This window comes from Capsicum annuum, chromosome 6 (genome assembly GCF_002878395.1).
Source record: "Capsicum annuum cultivar UCD-10X-F1 chromosome 6, UCD10Xv1.1, whole genome shotgun sequence".
Lineage (NCBI taxonomy): Eukaryota > Viridiplantae > Streptophyta > Magnoliopsida > Solanales > Solanaceae > Capsicum > Capsicum annuum.
The window spans coordinates 178198329-178216077 of NC_061116.1; the positions used below are offsets into that span (position 1 = coordinate 178198329).

The following is a 17749-nucleotide window of genomic DNA, read 5'->3' on the forward strand; positions in this document are numbered from 1 at the left end:
TTCCAGTGACTTGGCGTGATTTTACCGCATCTCGGTACAAGCTGAGTTGCCAATTTTTGAGACCTAAAAGCTTAGAGCTTTTCAGGGGAAGGAGATTTCACAATTGTCAAAAACCAGTGGCTCACCGCAATAGTGATGCGTTACGGTAAGGATAAATTTCACAATTTCACTGAATAATGGAATTCCACGATTACCAAGATTTTGACAGAAAATGGCATTTGATGGAATGGCGCAATGCACCGTTTGGCAAAATCGGGAAGATTTTTAGTATTTTGTCCTAGCTATAAAAGGAAAAATTCAAGATAATTTGGGGGACTTTTTGGCAAGCACAACAGCGGCGAAAAAGCAGAAAATTCTCTCTTTTAGGATTTTTAGACATTCTTTTGAACTTCTTTACTTCAAGATTAATTCTTGGTATGATTAATTATCTTTATTGGATGTTGAATTCAAACATGAGTGGCTAAACACCATTGTTCTGACGTTGAGGCCAAGAACATAATTACTCTTTGATATTTTATTGTAGTTTTTTTTTAGATTATCATCTGGGTTGTTCTTAACTTCTTAAGCTTACTATTCTGATGAGTGGCCACCATTGAAATAAATCTATATTTCTATGTGAATCCAGAAAGAGAATCGCTGGATTGAACAAAGAAATTAAGGAGCAAGGTTCTCATCCTTTTATGAAATAAAGGATTTGAATTAGCATCTAGATAGTGATATACCTAGAAGCCTTGTTTGGTTAAATAGCAAGAAGATAACTTTATGAATCTAGAAGAATGGTTGTATCCTTGCGGGAGTTGTAGCTATACCAAGATCGTGGTATAAACCTTGCGAATCAACAACCCGATAACTAATTAGATTGTGATAAAAATAGAGATTTGTATGATTGTTCGATTTGCCTCAACCCTGGAATCCTTATCACTATTGTTTGCAACCGTTGCTTTCTTTGCTCTAGTCACAACTTGCTATTTCTTATTGATTAATTTAGATTTTTATTTACAATTTCTAAATCATCTCGATACTTTACATCACTTAATACCTCATTGTCTAAAATTGAAAGTTGGTAAAATTTCTAGTTGCTTAGTCCTCGTAGGAACTATTTCTGACTGTCTAAGACACTAGATTACTTGTACGATCATGTACACTTGCATATGCGATTAACCGCAACAAGTTTTTGGCACTGTTGCCAGGGACTAATATAATTAGTAAATTGCAAAATTTTTGGTTTTTGATAATAAGTTTAAGTGTTAACAACTTGATCTTAGCGATTGAATTTTTGCAAGTATAGCTGAATACAGGATTGGCTAGAGATAAAGAGTTAGTAAAGCCTTTTGCTGAACCAGAACTGATTTTTCATCAAAGGTGAAGAGCTTAATATCCGATTCAACAGGTTGAAATGGCTGAAATAAGAGATCCCAATGATCCTGTTGATCCAAATGTTGGACGTATCCCACTTTTTCCTGCCCAACCAGCTGCAAGACCTGTTTGTGAGGTGGAAATCCCACTCACAAACCATGTGACTAACAGTATTCACAAGCTCGAGCCAGGTGGTCGCTTTAAACTAATGCATAATATGGTACAATTGTTGAATTTAGCGGAGCAATTCTCTGGCCTTTCAGATGAAGACCTAGAACAACATATTTAGATTTTTTTGGAAATAAATGATACTTACATTTCTACAGAGGTGAATTCTGATTATGTTAGATTAACACTCTTCTCTTTTTCTCTAATGAGGGAAGCAAAGAGGTGGTTACATACTAAACCACCACTCTCCATCACTTCTTTGAAAGATCTAGCTCGGAAGTTTCTTATTCGATTCTTCCCATCACAGAAGACTACATGTTTTAGGAGTGAGATCTTGAGTTTTAGACAAAAAGATGGAGAAAATCTCTACCAAGCTTGGGAGAGATTTAAAGGCATGCTAAAAAATTATCCTCATCACCATCAATCGAATGATGTTTTGGTTCACATATTTATAGAAGGCTTTGAGTGTAACACAAAGATTCTCTTGGATTCAGTAGCAGCTGGACAAACTTTAGAGAAAACTTATAAAGAATTGTATACACTGTTGAATCGAATTTTGCAAGGGAATCCAGATTGGCATACAGACTCAAGAAGTGCTCTTAAAAAGGTTGCTGGTGTATTATAGGTAGATTAGTTTACTGCTTTATCAGCCTAGCTCACAGCAATGCAAAATCAGATGCTTACTTAGTTGAATAATATAAAGTTAGGGGTTCCACAAGTAATAGCTATAGCTAATGCCATCTAATAGGTAAACTGATGGTGTAAAGTTTGTAGGAGCAGTGAGTATACAACAAAATATGTGCAGTTAATCCAGATTCTATCAATTACATTGGCATTGCAAATCGACAAAGAATGCAAAATTATGTAATACGTACAATCCAAATTGGAGAAACCACCCCAATTTCTCATGGGGTAGAAATCAGGCTCAAGGCAAGCCTCAGTGTAATAAAATCAGAAGCAGGTGCAAAAAAATTTGACCACCATTCCAACTGTAGAGGAGATGATAAAGCAACTTCTTGTGAATCAAGCATAATTTGCAGCGGATTTGAAGAATCAGAAGTTGATCACAAAGAATTTGGAGATACAAATTGGGTAAATAGCAAGAGTACAGAATACAAGACCTCAGAGGAGTTTGCCTTCTGATACAGAGGAAAATCTAAAGTAGGTGAATGTTGTTACAACAAGGAGTAGTTTGCAGTTGAGTGAGAAAGAGCTTGAGAAGGATAGTCACACTGTTGTTGATAATGAAGTGAACAAGAAAGAAGAGACCACAGTCATAGAAAAATATGCACAAGAGAAAATTCAAAGAGAGAAGAAAACTCTACCCCACCCTTTTCCTTAAAGGCAATGAAAGCATCAAGAGGAAGAAAGATACAAGATATTTATGAATCTTCTGAAATTGGTTCAAGTAAATCCTCCTCTTGTGGATATTCTTCAAAGTGTGCCAAAATATGCTAAATATCTAAAGGATATAGTGGCAAATAAAAATTGGTTGACAAAGTATGCTATTATTGCACTTACTCAAGAGTGCACATCGAAGATACAAAATAAATTGCCGACAAAGCTGAAAGATTAAGGAAGTTTTACTTTGCATATTACTATCGAACAGGTTATAAGTGCTCGTGGGCTATGCAATTTAGGTGCAAGCATCAACCTTATGCCCACTTTTTGTTTTAGGAAGATGGGTTTTGTGAGTCCAAAACCCACAACCATTGAATTGCAGTTGGCTGATAAGTCCCTTACTAGGCCTGACGGTATTATTGAAGATGTTCTAGTGCAAGTGAGATCTTTGATCTTTTCTGTGGATTTCGTTATTCTAGACTTCAAAGTTGGCCCGGTGGTTCCATTTATTTTGGTGTTCCCATTCTTAGTAACTGGGCAGTCATTAATCGATGTAGCTGGTGGAAAAATGACAATATGAGCGCATGATAAAGTGGAGGTGTTTAATGTATACAAGGAACTAAAATTACAAGCTATATATGAGGAATTATTGTCCATATCGGTTATTGACCTTGCTTCTGAGTTGCATATGTTGATGTCTGATGATCCTTTGGAGCGAGGTTTGATAGATCATGATATTTATGGAGATGTAGAGACATTAGAATTGGTCTAAGTCATGAATTTGATAGTGATTAAAAAGAGAAAGTTGCCTTTTGAGCCATTAAATAGACCAATTAGGCCATCGCCTAAGGCCTTAGTTGAAGAAGCTCCAAAACTGGAGCTTAAGGCTCTCCCTCTACATTTACAATATGTTTTTATTGGTAACCAAGATACTTTTCATGTTATCTTATCTGCAGGTTTATTAGATGTACAGGTGAGGAAAGTGATAACATTTTTAAAAAGAAGGAGGAAAGTGATTGGATAGAAAATGTCCGACATTATAGGAATAAATCCAGCGTTCTGCATGTATAATATCTACATGGAAGAGGGATACAAACTGAAAGTGCAGCAACAAAAGAAGTTGAATCTTATGATGAAGGAGGTGGTTAGAAAAGAAGTGATCAAGTGGCTGGATAGTGGTATTATGTACCCAATTTCTAACAACAAATGGATAAGCTAGTGCACTGTGTACCAAATAAAGGTAGGATAACCGTGGTAACCAATGATGATAATGAGTTGATCCCCACGCACATGGTTACCAATTGGAGGATTTATATTGACTATCAGATATTAAATGAAGCAACGAGAAAAGATCATTATCCGATACTATTCACTGACTAAATGCTGGATAGATTGGTGGGGAAAAAGTATTATTATTTTTTGGATGGGTACTCCAGCAACAATCAGATAATCATAGAACCGAAAGACCAGGAGAAGACTATTTTCACTTGTCCATAGGGCATATATGTATTCAAACACATGCCCTTCGGCCTCTGCAATGCACTTACTATATTTCAGAGATGTATGATGGCAATAATCTTTGATATGGTTGAATATTTCATGGAGTTATTCATGGATGATTTCTCTGTTTATGGTAATTCTTTCAATAATTGCTTGCAGAATCTTAATAGAGTCCTAGCTCGATGCGAAGAGACAAACTTGGTGCTAAATTGGGAAAAGTTCCACTTTCTGGTTAAGGAAGGAATTATCCTAGGCCATAAAGTGTTATGTAATTTACTTGAAGTAGATAGGTCAAAGGTGGAAGTGATTGAAAAGTTGCCACATCCAGTCACAGTTAAAGGAGTGCGGAGCTTTCTTGGACATGCAGGTTTCTACAGCCAATTCATTCAGGATTTCTCAAAGATTGCAAAGCCCATATGCAAATTGTTATAGAAAGAGGCTAAGTTCAAGTTTGAGGTTGATTTTCAAGAATCCTTTGAAAAACTACAAAAAAGTTGACTGAAGCACCTATTCTGATTTCACCAGATTGGGAGTTACCGTTTGAGCTTATGTGTGATGCCAGTGACATTACTATGGGAGCGGTTTTGTTTCAAAGAAAAGATAAGGTATTTCGCTCGATATACTATGCTAGCAAAGTTTTGAATAATGCTTAAGTGAATTAAATAGTCACGGAGAAAGAGATATTGGCATTGGTGCATGCATTCGACAAGTTGAGATCTTGCTTAGTCGGCACTAAGGTCATTGTTCATACTGACCATGTTGCTATTAAGTATCTTTTTAATAAGAAGGATGTGAAGCCTCGACTGATTAGGTGGATTCTGCTACTATAAAAATTTGATCCTAAGGTCCGAGATCGAAAAGGAGCTAAAAATCAAGTTGCTGACCACTTATCGCGACTAAAAACTCAGAACCGTATTGTTGATGACTAGATTTGCATAAGGAAAAGTTTCCTGATGAAAAATTGTTGTCTTTAGATGCATTTGAGCTCCCATGGTATGCTGATATCAGAACTTGATAGCTTGTAAGGTATACCCTCCCGAGGCCACCACACAACAAAGGAAGAAATTGCTTCACGATTCTCGCGCCTACATTTGGGATGAACCATATCTCTTTAAGAAGGTTCCATATGGAGTTATTCCCAGGTGTATCCAAAAATCTGAATTCTTAAAAGTGCTATAAGATTTCCACTCATCTCCTTATGATGGATATCACAGGGGTGAGAGAACTGCTAGAAAAGTGTTGCAATCGAGTTTTTTCTGGCCTACGTTGTTTACGGATAAAGTTTCTTTCATAAAGAATTGTGATCAATGTCAAAGGTTGGGTACCATATTGAGGCGTCATGAGATGCCCCTCAACAATATTCTAGAAGTTGAAGTATTTGATATATGGGGGATCTATTTCATGGGACCATTCCCACCTTTAAATGGCAATTTATATATCCTTGTAGCGGTTGATTATGCCTTTAAATGGGTGGAAACTGCAACATGTCAAACTAATGATGCGAGATTAGTGCTAAAGTTTGTGAAGAAACACATATTTTCCGTTTGGCACTCCAAGAGCAATAATCAGTGATGAAGGTACGCACTTTATCAACACTTGGTTTAAGAATCTTCTTTCTAAATATGGTGTTAGGCACAAGGTGGCCACTGCGTATCATCCCCAAATGAGTGGACAAATTGAGGTGTCCAACTGGGGGATTAAGCAGATATTACAAAAGACTGTGAATGGGCAGCACAAAGATTGGGTTGAAAAGTTAGATGATACACTTTGTGCTTACAGAACAACTTACAAGACATCTATTGGATATCTCCATATCGCTTGGTTTATGGTAAAGCATGTCATCTGCCTGTGGAGTTGGAATATCAAGCATATTGGGCCGTGAAAAAGATGAATCTTGAGATGAAAGCTGCTGGGGAGAAATAATTATTGCAGTTGAATGAGCTTGATGAGTTTAGGCTTCATGCCTATTAAAATGCCAAGCTATATAAGGAGAAGACCAAAAGGTGGAATAATTAACAAATTCAAGAGAGATTCTTTGAACCTGGACAACTTGTTTTGTTGTTTAATTCCAGGTTTAAGATTTTTTTTTGGTAAATTGCGTTCTAAATGGTCTGGAACTTTTGAGGTGGTGCAAATAACACCTCATGGTGCTGTGGATTGTGGAATAAAAAGAAGACGGATAAGTTTCTGGTGAATAGACAACATGTAAAGCATTATTAGGAGAATCATTTGGATAAGCACAATGAGTCTATCACCTTTTCTGATTAGTAGAACTGAGCTGAGTTGTGCCACGATGTATAATAAAGTGCTATGACGGAGGAAACCCACACTTGTAATGTAATAGGTAGTTTAATCTTTAGTTTGTAAAATCAAAAAGAAAAGAAAAATACAAAAAATGAGTCGTTCCACGACCAAAACTAAGGTATTGAGTGGGAGACAACCCACTTTTTCTTACAATATTTGTTGTTTTTGTTGAGATATAGTGATATGCAAAGCAAAACTAAGAGGATTACCACATCTGAGGGAAGCAATTAGGTTTGAAAAACAATGTATAAGTCAGGGGTTAACATCTACTAAGAAAAGAGTTGAAATACGCACTGGAATTTTGGGAGTGGCGTATCACGGAGATGGTAAAATTGACAATCATCAACTTTCAATAAGGGTCCGCGATCATGCCGCGTCGCACCGGGTCAAAAAATAAGAATTGTCAAATTTCTAGTATGATGGCGCGAAACCACCGCATCATGGTGTGGAGAAAAATTAGAAAAAATGTTTTGAGTTGCACCATCAGCGCATCGTGGAGAGGGCAAAATTGATAATTGTCAATTTCAGTAGGGGTCCACGATATTGGCACATTGCGCCGTAGACCAAATTGACAATTTTCATTCTTCCAGTGTTGTGACGCAATTGTGGCGCATTGTGGAGGGTTCAAAAATTGAAAAATAAAAATAAGAATTTCAACAGACCCATCCCGCCTCTATATAAACCCTTTCCCACTAAACCCTAATCCCCTCTTCCAACCCTAGCACCGCCCCACTCCCCCTAAATGCTAATTCACTCAATTTTCTTCCAAAAGTCAAGCCTTTAACGCATTCACCTAGGTAAGTTTCCAAGTTTTCTCTTTATTATTTTATTCTTTGTGTTCTTTTTCTTTAAATTTCAAAATGATAAGCATGAATGGGGGTTGTTTCATATTGCTTGTGATCTCACTTTCCTTGGGGCATATTATTTTTGGGAATTTTGTCAATTTTTGGTCCTATGTCATATTCGTTGTTCGTTCATATGTTCCAGAACTGATTTTGATGAATGCGTACTTGACTGAATTGACATGGGGTATTATAGACTATGTTGTCACGGTACTTTTTCTATTTTGGGTTTGTATTTGGCTTATTGCATAGGGATGTGGTGTTGTCTTAGTGTTTAACTGTTTGGGGGGGGGGGGGGGGGGGGGTACTGTGCCTATTTTCTGTGTGTTAGGATATTGATTTGGTTTGCTTTTACGAACTTTATGTGTGGGCTAAGTGCTATTGGTGTAATGGGGGGTTGCAAGTTTTGCTCGAATATGTTTGTATGTGCGGGCTGAGTAAAATTGCTGTGCTAAGATTCATAGTTAGTGCATACTAGTGAGTCCCTTGCTAAACTATTCTAGTTTTGTTTTTCTTGATACTTGCTTTACAATTTTGACGAATTGCATTGTTGGGTATGGATGGTGAGACCAATCACAAGTTGCTGACCATGTTGTACATTGTGCGAATAAAAATCTAAAGAGTTATCTGTGTTTGTTTCCTAATTAGGTAGCAATTACACGTAAATGTCTTAAATATGCTACCCTCTAGAACTACTGTGGGTTAGCTATCAATGGCTACTGTTTGTAATTTGAACATATATTGCTGTGCTAAAAGTGTCGGATAGGGGAAGTCTGAGTACCCTATTCTTTGTTACACACACCTTAGCTAGCAACTAAGTGTGGGGGTGGTATCACCTATTCACACTTAGTTTAGGGTAGTCATCCTGTGTTTCACATACTTATTTGTTTGTTGCATCTGCTGTATAACACAGGTATCATGGAGCCCCAACCAATCAAAGAAAACGTAAAGGGTGGTTCTTCTGCACCGGCAAGGAAAACAGGCAGGCCATCTGAGACCCAACTCACTAGGGTACCCTGGGCTCCTCCACTTCAGCATGGACAGGTCGGGAAGATTGGATATAAGGCTGTGAACAAAGCGGAAAAACAGTGGTACATGAAGTATACAGATGCTAAATAAATTCCCGAGGTGTTCATTGATCGGGCTAGCTTATTGAGGGAATGCCCAAACATGGTACGATGAGTTGAGCAGCTGAATATGAATTTCATCTTTCATTAGCATACTGAGTGAATATTGTACTTAGTTAGCGAGTTTTACGCCAACTGGGATCCAAGTGACCCCCCCGATCATGAGCTCATGACGATTCGTAGGAAGGTAGTTTGTTTCACTACTGCAGACATTATGAATTGTTGGGTATACCAAAGTCAAGCCCAAACTTTTTGAAGTAGTTTATAGTTTCTCCTCCTTATGCGCATATCAGAGATCTGTTGTGCGGGGTACGCTCCTCAGCTCGTTGGACTAGGCATCGTGTCACTGGCCTGCATTCTTCTTTTCCTTATGCTCAGATGAACATGGAGGCCAGGATATGGGGTCGCATTGCGTATCTTCGCTTGATTCAGGGCAAGCATATGACAGAGGTTACTAGGGACCGAGTATGTTTGATTTATGCACTGATGTGTGATGACGTTGATGTTAATATGGGGCATGTAATTTTTTTTGCTATGAAGAAGGCGCATACCCAGGTGGGGCGCAGTTTTGTTTTGGAGGATTGGTGACCTAATTTCTATGAAGGCACAGAGTAGAGAGGATCTGGACTATAAGCCCGATGTTTTGACTCACTTGTGGATATCACTATCGCTAGGAGCGCATCTGGGGCAAATGGCCTAATCTTGACCATGGCTGAGCTCCAAACCCAAGATGATGAGATTTTAGCCAGAATGTATGGCCTTCAGATATTGCAGCTGAATATTGGGGGCAGACCAACCACGCTTGAGAAGCTTTGAGTTGTTGAGTTAGATTATCCCTTTGGGCATCATGCTAAGACCTTGCTGTAGATTAGCTCGAACATTGTGAAGTATGTCGATAATGACATTCTAACTAATGAGGAGAGGCGATATAGGGACTCAGATCGAGAGTCAGATAAGGAGGATCTGTCTGATGATGGAGCTAATGATGATAATGAGGACGTGGATGGGGTCGCTGATGACATGACAACCATAGTGCCATTTGAGTGACCAGGGAGTATGTTGCCACTCTACATATGCTTATTTGAAAGCACTGGGATAGTGCTTTGTTTAAGTGTGGGGTTGTTGGTTTTTCTTTTGCTTTTTCATGTTCTTTTTTATTCTTGCTAAATAATTTTTATTTTCGGTTTTTTTGGTTTTTGCAAGTTCTAGCTATCCAGAACACTGGTCTATAATAGTTAGTAACTTTGTGGATTGCAATTTTCCCTCTTTGGCATTTATCACATATTGCTTTTAGTTCAAAGTATTTGCTATTATCATTATTTTTGCCCTCATTAGTAAATTTCAGTTTCAAGTATTTATTTGTGCCCTCTTTGGCAATTCGAAATAAGTAGTCATAGTTAGTTGCCCTCCCCTATGATTGATGGATGGCGATTGTCTTAAGGGGAGTGGATTGTAAGAAGTAAAGAATAAATGAGAACCTAATCATGATCTTAGAAGAGGGCACGATGTGGGCCATCTTTGCAGTAATTTGAACTAAATTGGAGTTTAAAATATAAAAGTGTCTGGACTTTTAAAAGGGATTTCAGTGTAAATGGTTTAATCTCGATATGTGAAATCTTATTTGTTGGCTTAATTTTGAATTCAATAAAGGACGAGGTCGGGAACCTTAAGGATTCAACTTGATTTCGTGCATGCACTGTGAGTGTGAGGATTGCTTATATTCTACATGTATAGGAATGTCTAAAATTTGCCCGGTGCGTTTATAAAGTGAAATAAAGGGTGTTGGTGTAGGAAGTGATGTAGGCATTTCTTTGACAACCGCATTTTTAGCCTTAATATACCTACCCTCGTGCATAGTCCTAGTCATCCCCGTTGAGGCTTTAGTCTATTCTTTTGTAGCCGCATATGTAGCCTTATCCTTTTTTTGAAAGACCTTAATTTGATCCAAATATGCTCCTAAGCGCTTTAGTACAAAATCAAGAAGAGTTAAGAGTTTGAAAAATAAGAAGGAAAAGGTGAAATTGAAGCCCTAAATAGTAGTTATTGATTTTGAAAATTCATAATATGGTTGGGTGGGAGTTTGTAAAGAATGAATTGTGCTTTAAAAGTTTCTAATTTGAGCCCGAAATGTTACAATGAACCTATTTTGGCCCTGGTCAATTTTGGATATTATGCACCTTAACGAAGGCAAGTTTCTTAAGTTGAGGGTGGCTATAATAGGGGTGCGTAGCATAAAATGGGTGTGAAAAAAAATATTTTTTTTTCTTTTTGAGGAAAAGTTGAATACTCCCACCATGGTCTGTGTGAATAATCTTAATAAAAAAGGGGGTGAAAAATAAAAGAATAGGGAGATAATAGTGATGTAAATTGGGTGTTGGAGGATTGATTTAATTGACAGTTGTTGTATTGAAGCGCTTAGGTGCGATAGTCATTATTTCCTAAATAGTACCTACCCGTCCCCTAGCCTTCATTACAAACTAAAAAGACCTAGTTGATCCTCCATATCAACATCCGACTATTAGTGGAGTAGTACACTATGGGCAAACTTATGGTTCATTCACTAACATGTATGAATTGTTTGAGAGAGAGAGAAATTTGATTTTGATACTCCCCTTATTTTTGCATTGATATTATTCTGAGTTAATATGGTGAAGTTTTATTTGTGCGAGGATGCATGAGGATGAAATATCACTTATTATGTTTCTGTGTTGAGTACTTTGATTGAGTTCACCGACACTTTGAAAATTCATTGTTGAGATAGAAAAATTTGAAATAACTTGTCCCATGTGCTAAAAATGTTTTGACATGTTTGTGTGAGATGTTATTGTAAAAGTGTATGTGCCCATTGTAAGCATAACTCTGAGATTGTGGTGTAAATATGAAGTGATTGTGCTTTTGATTTAAATTGTTTAAGGACGAACAAGGTTTTAACTATAGGGTGGTGATATTAGGCATATTTAGATGTTCAATGCACTAATATGCACCCAAATTTGGACTTGTTTTGAGAACTTTGATGTGAATTCTTGAGTATAATTCGGATTTAATTCTATTCCATACCTAATGGATATGATTAGTGTTTCCAGGGCTCAAATCTTTATGAATTGGACGTAATTGGATACATTGATGATATGAACTGGTGGATGGAATAAAAGACATGGGAACATAGCTCAGAAAGGCAAGCTGGAAGTCAGAAATTCACATTTGTATAGTCTACGTGTCGCGCCGACCAATAAAATGGTGTTGGTCAAATTTCAGTGGAGTAGTGCGATTTTGGCGCGTCGTGGAGAGGCTTAATTTCATATTTGGCAAAATCTAGTTTTGGTTCATGATTGTGGCACGTCATGGTGATGAAGAAAATCATAGTAGTGACTTTCCAGTGACTTGGCGTGATTTTACCGTATCGCAGTACAAGTTGAGTTTCCAATTTTTGAGACCTAGAAGTTTAGCGCGTTGCAGGGGAAGGAGATTTCACAATTGTCAAAAACCAGTGGCTCACTGCGATAGTGATGCATTGTGGTGAGGATGAATTTTAAATTACACTGAATAATGGAATTTCATGATTACCCAGATTTTGACAGAAAACGACATTTGATGGCATGGCGCGACGCGCCATCTGGCAAAATCGAAAAGATTTTTAGTATTTTGTCCCCGCTATAAAAGGAAAAATCCAAGATAATTTGGGAGACCTTTTGGCAAGCACAACAGCGGCGGAAAAGCAGAAAATTCACTATTTTAGGGTTCTTAGACATTCTTTTAAACTTCTTTACTTCAAGATTAATTCTTGGTTTGATTAATTATCTTTTTTGGATGTTAAATTCAAACATGAGTGGCTAAATGCCCTTGTTCTGGGGTTGAGGCCAAGAACATGATTACTCTTTGATATTCTTTATCATAGTTAGTTTTTGGATTATCATCTGGGTTGTTCTTAATTTCTTGAACTTACTATTAAGATGAGTGACCACCATTAAAATAAATTTATATTTCAATGAGAATTCGGGAGGAGAATCATAGGATTGAATAAAGAAATTAAGGAGCAAGGTTCTCATCCTTATATGAAATAAAGGATTTGAATTAGCATCTATGATATGGATATACCTAGAAGCCTTATTTGGTTCAATTGCAAGAAGATGACTTTATGAATCTAGAAGAATGGTTGTATCTCTACGGGAGTTGTAGCTACAATATTCAATAGATAGAAGATTTGAGGTCGGGAGACCAAAATTGTGGTATAAACCTTGCAAGTCAACAATCCAATAACCTATTAGACTGCGATAAAAATAGAGATTTGTATGATTATTTGATTTTCCTCAACTCTATAATTCTCATCACTATTGTTTACAACCATTGCTTTCTTTTCCTTTAGTCACAACTTGCTATTTCTTATTTATTAATTTACATTTTTATTTACAATTTCTAAATCATCTCGATACTTTACAACACTTAATACCTCATTGTCTAAAATTGAAAATTGGTAAAATTTCTAGTTGCTTAGTCCTCATGGGAACGATCTCTGTCTATCGAAGTCACTATATTACTTGTACGATTGCGTACACTTACGTGTGCGATTGACCGCAACAATATTCAAGCTAGTACTACAATGACTACACAGATAGTAAGTCTCACACTCAAGCATGTTATGTAAATAATAAAAAGCTCACGAACACTATTTTAAAACATGCTAAACTCAAGAATTGACTCACCAAGTTAGAAAACTCATGCATATTACTCAATCAAGGAATTCATACAAATCTCCCAACCCTCATCAAACATATTCCCTTACAATAAGAGGGTTACCTATAATCACTCACATATATGCAATTTATCACAAAGTAGGTATAAGAATCAAATTATGCTTACTATAACAAAAAATTTACAAGTTACACAAGATGAACCATAGGCTTGCCCTTAGTTTAATGCTCTACTAATATGATACGAGTACGACTATGAAGGTGGACATATGTGACTTGTATTGAATCCGAGACGTGGAGTGTTCAAATGAAGTACAAAGGAGGTCCTAAATAGGCTCCAAAAATAGTCCACATTCTACACTCCAAGGGTGCCTAAAGTGAAGCATTTGACTAAGTGGTCTATTGGACATTTCACACTATTTTTGTAACATACTATACATAGAATATTTTAGGTCACTTACTATTTAGTTTTTGTTGATTATTGAAATTGTAAACTTGAAACTCTCTCTCTTGTGAGAAAGGCCCCCGTGGCCAAAACTTGTAGCTAGGGTTTTTAACTTGAGTGTGGAATCACTCGTGTTGGATTCAAGCTTGGAAACATTGGATGCTTGGGATATTGAGGTCCTCTTGTACCAACATAACAGATAGGTGAATTATAGTGTATAGTGTTAAGGGTCCAAGAGTGGTATAGGCTCTTGGGTTCTTAAGATTACATCTTCATGTAGTCTATCTATCTATCCTTTGTTTTATTGTAATCGTTGTTTCTTGTTCTTATTAATGTAACCCGTGAGGTGTTGTTATTGTTACCACATTGTTGATGTTCATTTTTTCTTCATATTTTTGTTGTTAAATCTAGTTTGGGTGGATGTTTTGGGGTTAAAAAACACCTTATATCTCGTTCTTGTTGTTCTTGTTTGTGAAGTGTGGTCATCAAAAGGGTCCTCGATTCTTTGAATTTGTGGGCTAATTTTGATGTTTATTTCATGTTCCTAGTTTGTATTGTATCATTTCGTATCTAATCCAGGTTTGATTTTGTTTTATCAAGATCAATCTTGGGCTTGAGAGTTGAAAAATTAAAAAAAAAATTGAAAACAAAAAATTCCAGAAAAGAGAGCAATCTGTCCATTTTGTGTTCTTGGCCGAAAATTGTGTTTTTGCTATGTCTTCGGCGAGACTTTTACTTGTATTTGTTGTATTTAAGTGTTGGTTTTGTTCCTCACTAACACATTGAGTCTATATCTTGATTTGAGCTTGTATTTTGATGTTGCTGTTTTAAACATAAGCTTGGCCCATTGTTGTTGAACATTGTTGTGGTGGACTGTTTTGGCCGTGTGGTTTCTGCTTGATTTTCTAAGCTTGAACACGCGCTATTGTTGTTAATTGGTGGCTTGAGAACTATTTTTTTAAAGTTGTAGTTGTCTTGGCCAAGTGTTGGAGATATAGTTTTTGTGGAATTTGGGAGTGGCTGTGTGAAAATTATTTGTGCTCTTAAAGATTATTGTTGTAGTTCTTGGTATTGTTGTTGTTTTTGATGATGTTCATCACTAAGTTCATATATTGTTGAAGATAAAGTGAATGCTAAATCCAAAAAGTTGAAGGAAAAGGGTGTATTATTTGTTAGTCTTGAAAGACACTACAACCGACAAAGACCTATCAATCAAACCTGAACCACTTTCCAACACTTTTTCATGATTTAAGGATCCATGTTTTAAGGAAAAGTACAAGAAAGTCAAGTCTTAAAAACTGGAAATTGAAAAGGGCTCCAAGACTTGTTTGAATTTCCCTCAAACAAATTCCACCAAAGTCTAAATTGAAAAATTGATCAAGACTTGAAATTGGACAACAAAAGTTGTGTGAGACCGAGACCAATACATGGATTGTTCACGTAACATATTTAAGCTCAAATTTCAGATTTCTTAGTTTCATTTTTTTGTTCCTTATTTTCAACTTTGTTGGTTCCAATACTAATTGGCAAACTAGTACTCATCTACTAGATTATTAGTTAGTCTTTGTGTTTGTTCATTCGTGTTAAGCGTTTGTTCTGTGCTTTCTCTTTTGTAAATTCATTGTATCTTGTTGGTTCAAGTCCATAAACAAATTTTGTTTTAGTTAACTCAAACGAAAATCTATTTTGGGCAAGAGTAGACTCAACCCTCAATCATCGCAAAGTACAAGCCGGCTTTCAAAACTTGTGAAACCAAGTGTGAGGTAAAAATTGAGAGTGAGAGTGTAGTGAGGCACTTTTGAGCTAACAAGTTTATTTGCTTTGTTGTTTGTTGTTGTCTTTTCTTTTGGGTACCATGGCTACCACCAATATCGATGCCACATTTGACCGCATCACCTACAATATTGAAGACATGAAATGACACGTTGAAAGGCTACGCCAATTGGTATCTGATACGCCCAAATTACACCTCTCTTACGAGAGAGTAAGCGGTCGTTGTCAAATATATAACCCAACTAGGTTGGGGTCGAATCCCACAGGGAATATGGTGTTAATTAAGTTGTATACAGATTAGTTGACTTTTAATCGTTCGTTTTCGTAAAATAAATAGGGGGGGATTTGATTCAGTTCACAAATTAATGGTTTCAGTTTAACAAGATGAAATATGTGTAGTAGTATTCAAATTCAGAGAAATAGCAAGCTAGGGTTATGTCCACCTTGCAGTTTTCAATACTTTCTAACTATGGGCTTTACGAATTCATACATGTATATGTTTACAGAGAAACGTATTGTATTTAATAACATAATCCTAGTGTTTCTCAACCATCAAGGACTAATTCACATAGTTCTCTCGAATCAAAAGCATTTACCAAAACCAATACGAAATCTCCAAGTAGTTAATCCTGCTAAGGCATTAACTTATGAAATAGGGGTTGGTAATCCTATTTTCTTGTCACTACTCTCTTTTCCGAACATCAACCTTTCTTTCGAACAAGTTGCGTTTTAAGGTATATCCTCTATTTTTGCAACCACGAGAATTCAAGATAAGCGAAGAGAGTATGATGTAAACTAATCAATGCATAATGAATTCAAAACCCAAAGTGATAGATTGTATGCTACAAGGTTTCCATAAACCTAACTAATAAACTTAGCTACTCATGAATAAAATGAAAATTATCATAAATATATTCATCATACCAAAAACTAGAAAACGATCTTGGTGTGTAAATAGTGAAAGTAAGAGAGAAGAAATGTTTCTCTCTCTCCTCAAGCTAAGCTGCCACTCTCCCTCTTTAAAAACTAATACAGAATAATTCAATAATGAATAAAAATTAAGCATTAAGCCTTTTAATAATCTTTTCTCTCATAATTGCCTTCAAGTCCCTAAACTAATTATAAATGACAAACTAGTCTTGGACATAGTTTTTAGGCGCCACATTTGGTCCAGATTGCTACTCTCTCTTGTGTCATATGCCATCCGCATTCCATAGTCCCATAATATCTTCATCTACCTCATTAATACCTAAAATCATGCTAATAACATCGGTTAGCTCAATTACATAGAAGTAGAGTAAAAACATAAGAAACTAGGAACTTTGTTCTCTAAACATAGCTAAAATATGGATAAATTATGGTGCTTAGGTGTATAAATACACCCAAGATCACCACCCCACACTTAAATCTTTGTTCTTCCTTGAACAACGTATCTATTTATGCATACTACACAAGCCTTAGAACCCACAAAGAAAAATAAGATGCTCAAATAGGCTCACACAATAATTATGAACAAGAAGTAGCTTCAGGAATCATTCTTAGATACAACCTACCCTCAAGAATAGACTCATTAAGTTGGAAATTTCATGCATATCGTTCAAGAAAAGAAATCATATAAATTACCCAACCTTCATCAACCATGTTCCTAACAACAAGAGAGTTACCCATAATCACTCACAATCATGCAATTTCTAACAAAATGGGTACAGGAATCAAGTTGCGCTCACTCTCACAAAGAATTCTCAAATTACAACTGATGGCCATATGCTTGCCCTTAGTGTGATACTTTACTAATATCAGAATTCTAAGATTAGGATCAAATAGGTCTTTTATGGGTTTTAATGTAGGCTAAAGGATGGGTAGGAACTGTTTTGTCCATAAATAGTGACTATCTTCCCTATGAGCTTTAATACACTACATTATGCAATTAAGATCAATCTCTAACAACCAATTTCCACTTCTTCTATCTTCACAGATTTGCTTTTCACCCCAACTCGTTAAGCTTAATTAATAACACTATGATGGGAGTATGCAACCCTTTTAAATATTTTTTTTGGCACCCAAATTACACCTCTCTTATGAGAGAGTAAGCGGTCGTTGTCAAATATATAACCCAACTAGGTTGGGGTCAAATTTCACAGGCAATATGGTGTTAATTAAGTTGTATACAGATTAGTTGACTTTTAATCATTCGTTTCCGTAAAA

At 36.4% G+C, this 17749-nt stretch overlaps 1 long non-coding RNA gene and 1 other non-coding gene across 2 annotated transcripts; one reads left to right on the top strand and one right to left on the bottom strand.

The window, feature by feature from the left end:
- Positions 1–1840: 1840 nt before the first annotated feature.
- LOC124899779 lies at positions 1841–1947 on the bottom strand. Its single transcript, XR_007057343.1, has one exon. It is a non-coding gene; the product is annotated as a small nucleolar RNA R71 (small nucleolar RNA).
- Positions 1948–7095: 5148 nt separating this feature from the next.
- Positions 7096–9938, top strand: LOC107872946. Its single transcript, XR_001675043.2, has 2 exons — positions 7096–7466; positions 8425–9938. It is a non-coding gene; the product is annotated as an uncharacterized LOC107872946 (long non-coding RNA).
- The last annotated feature ends 7811 nt before the right edge of the window (positions 9939–17749 follow it).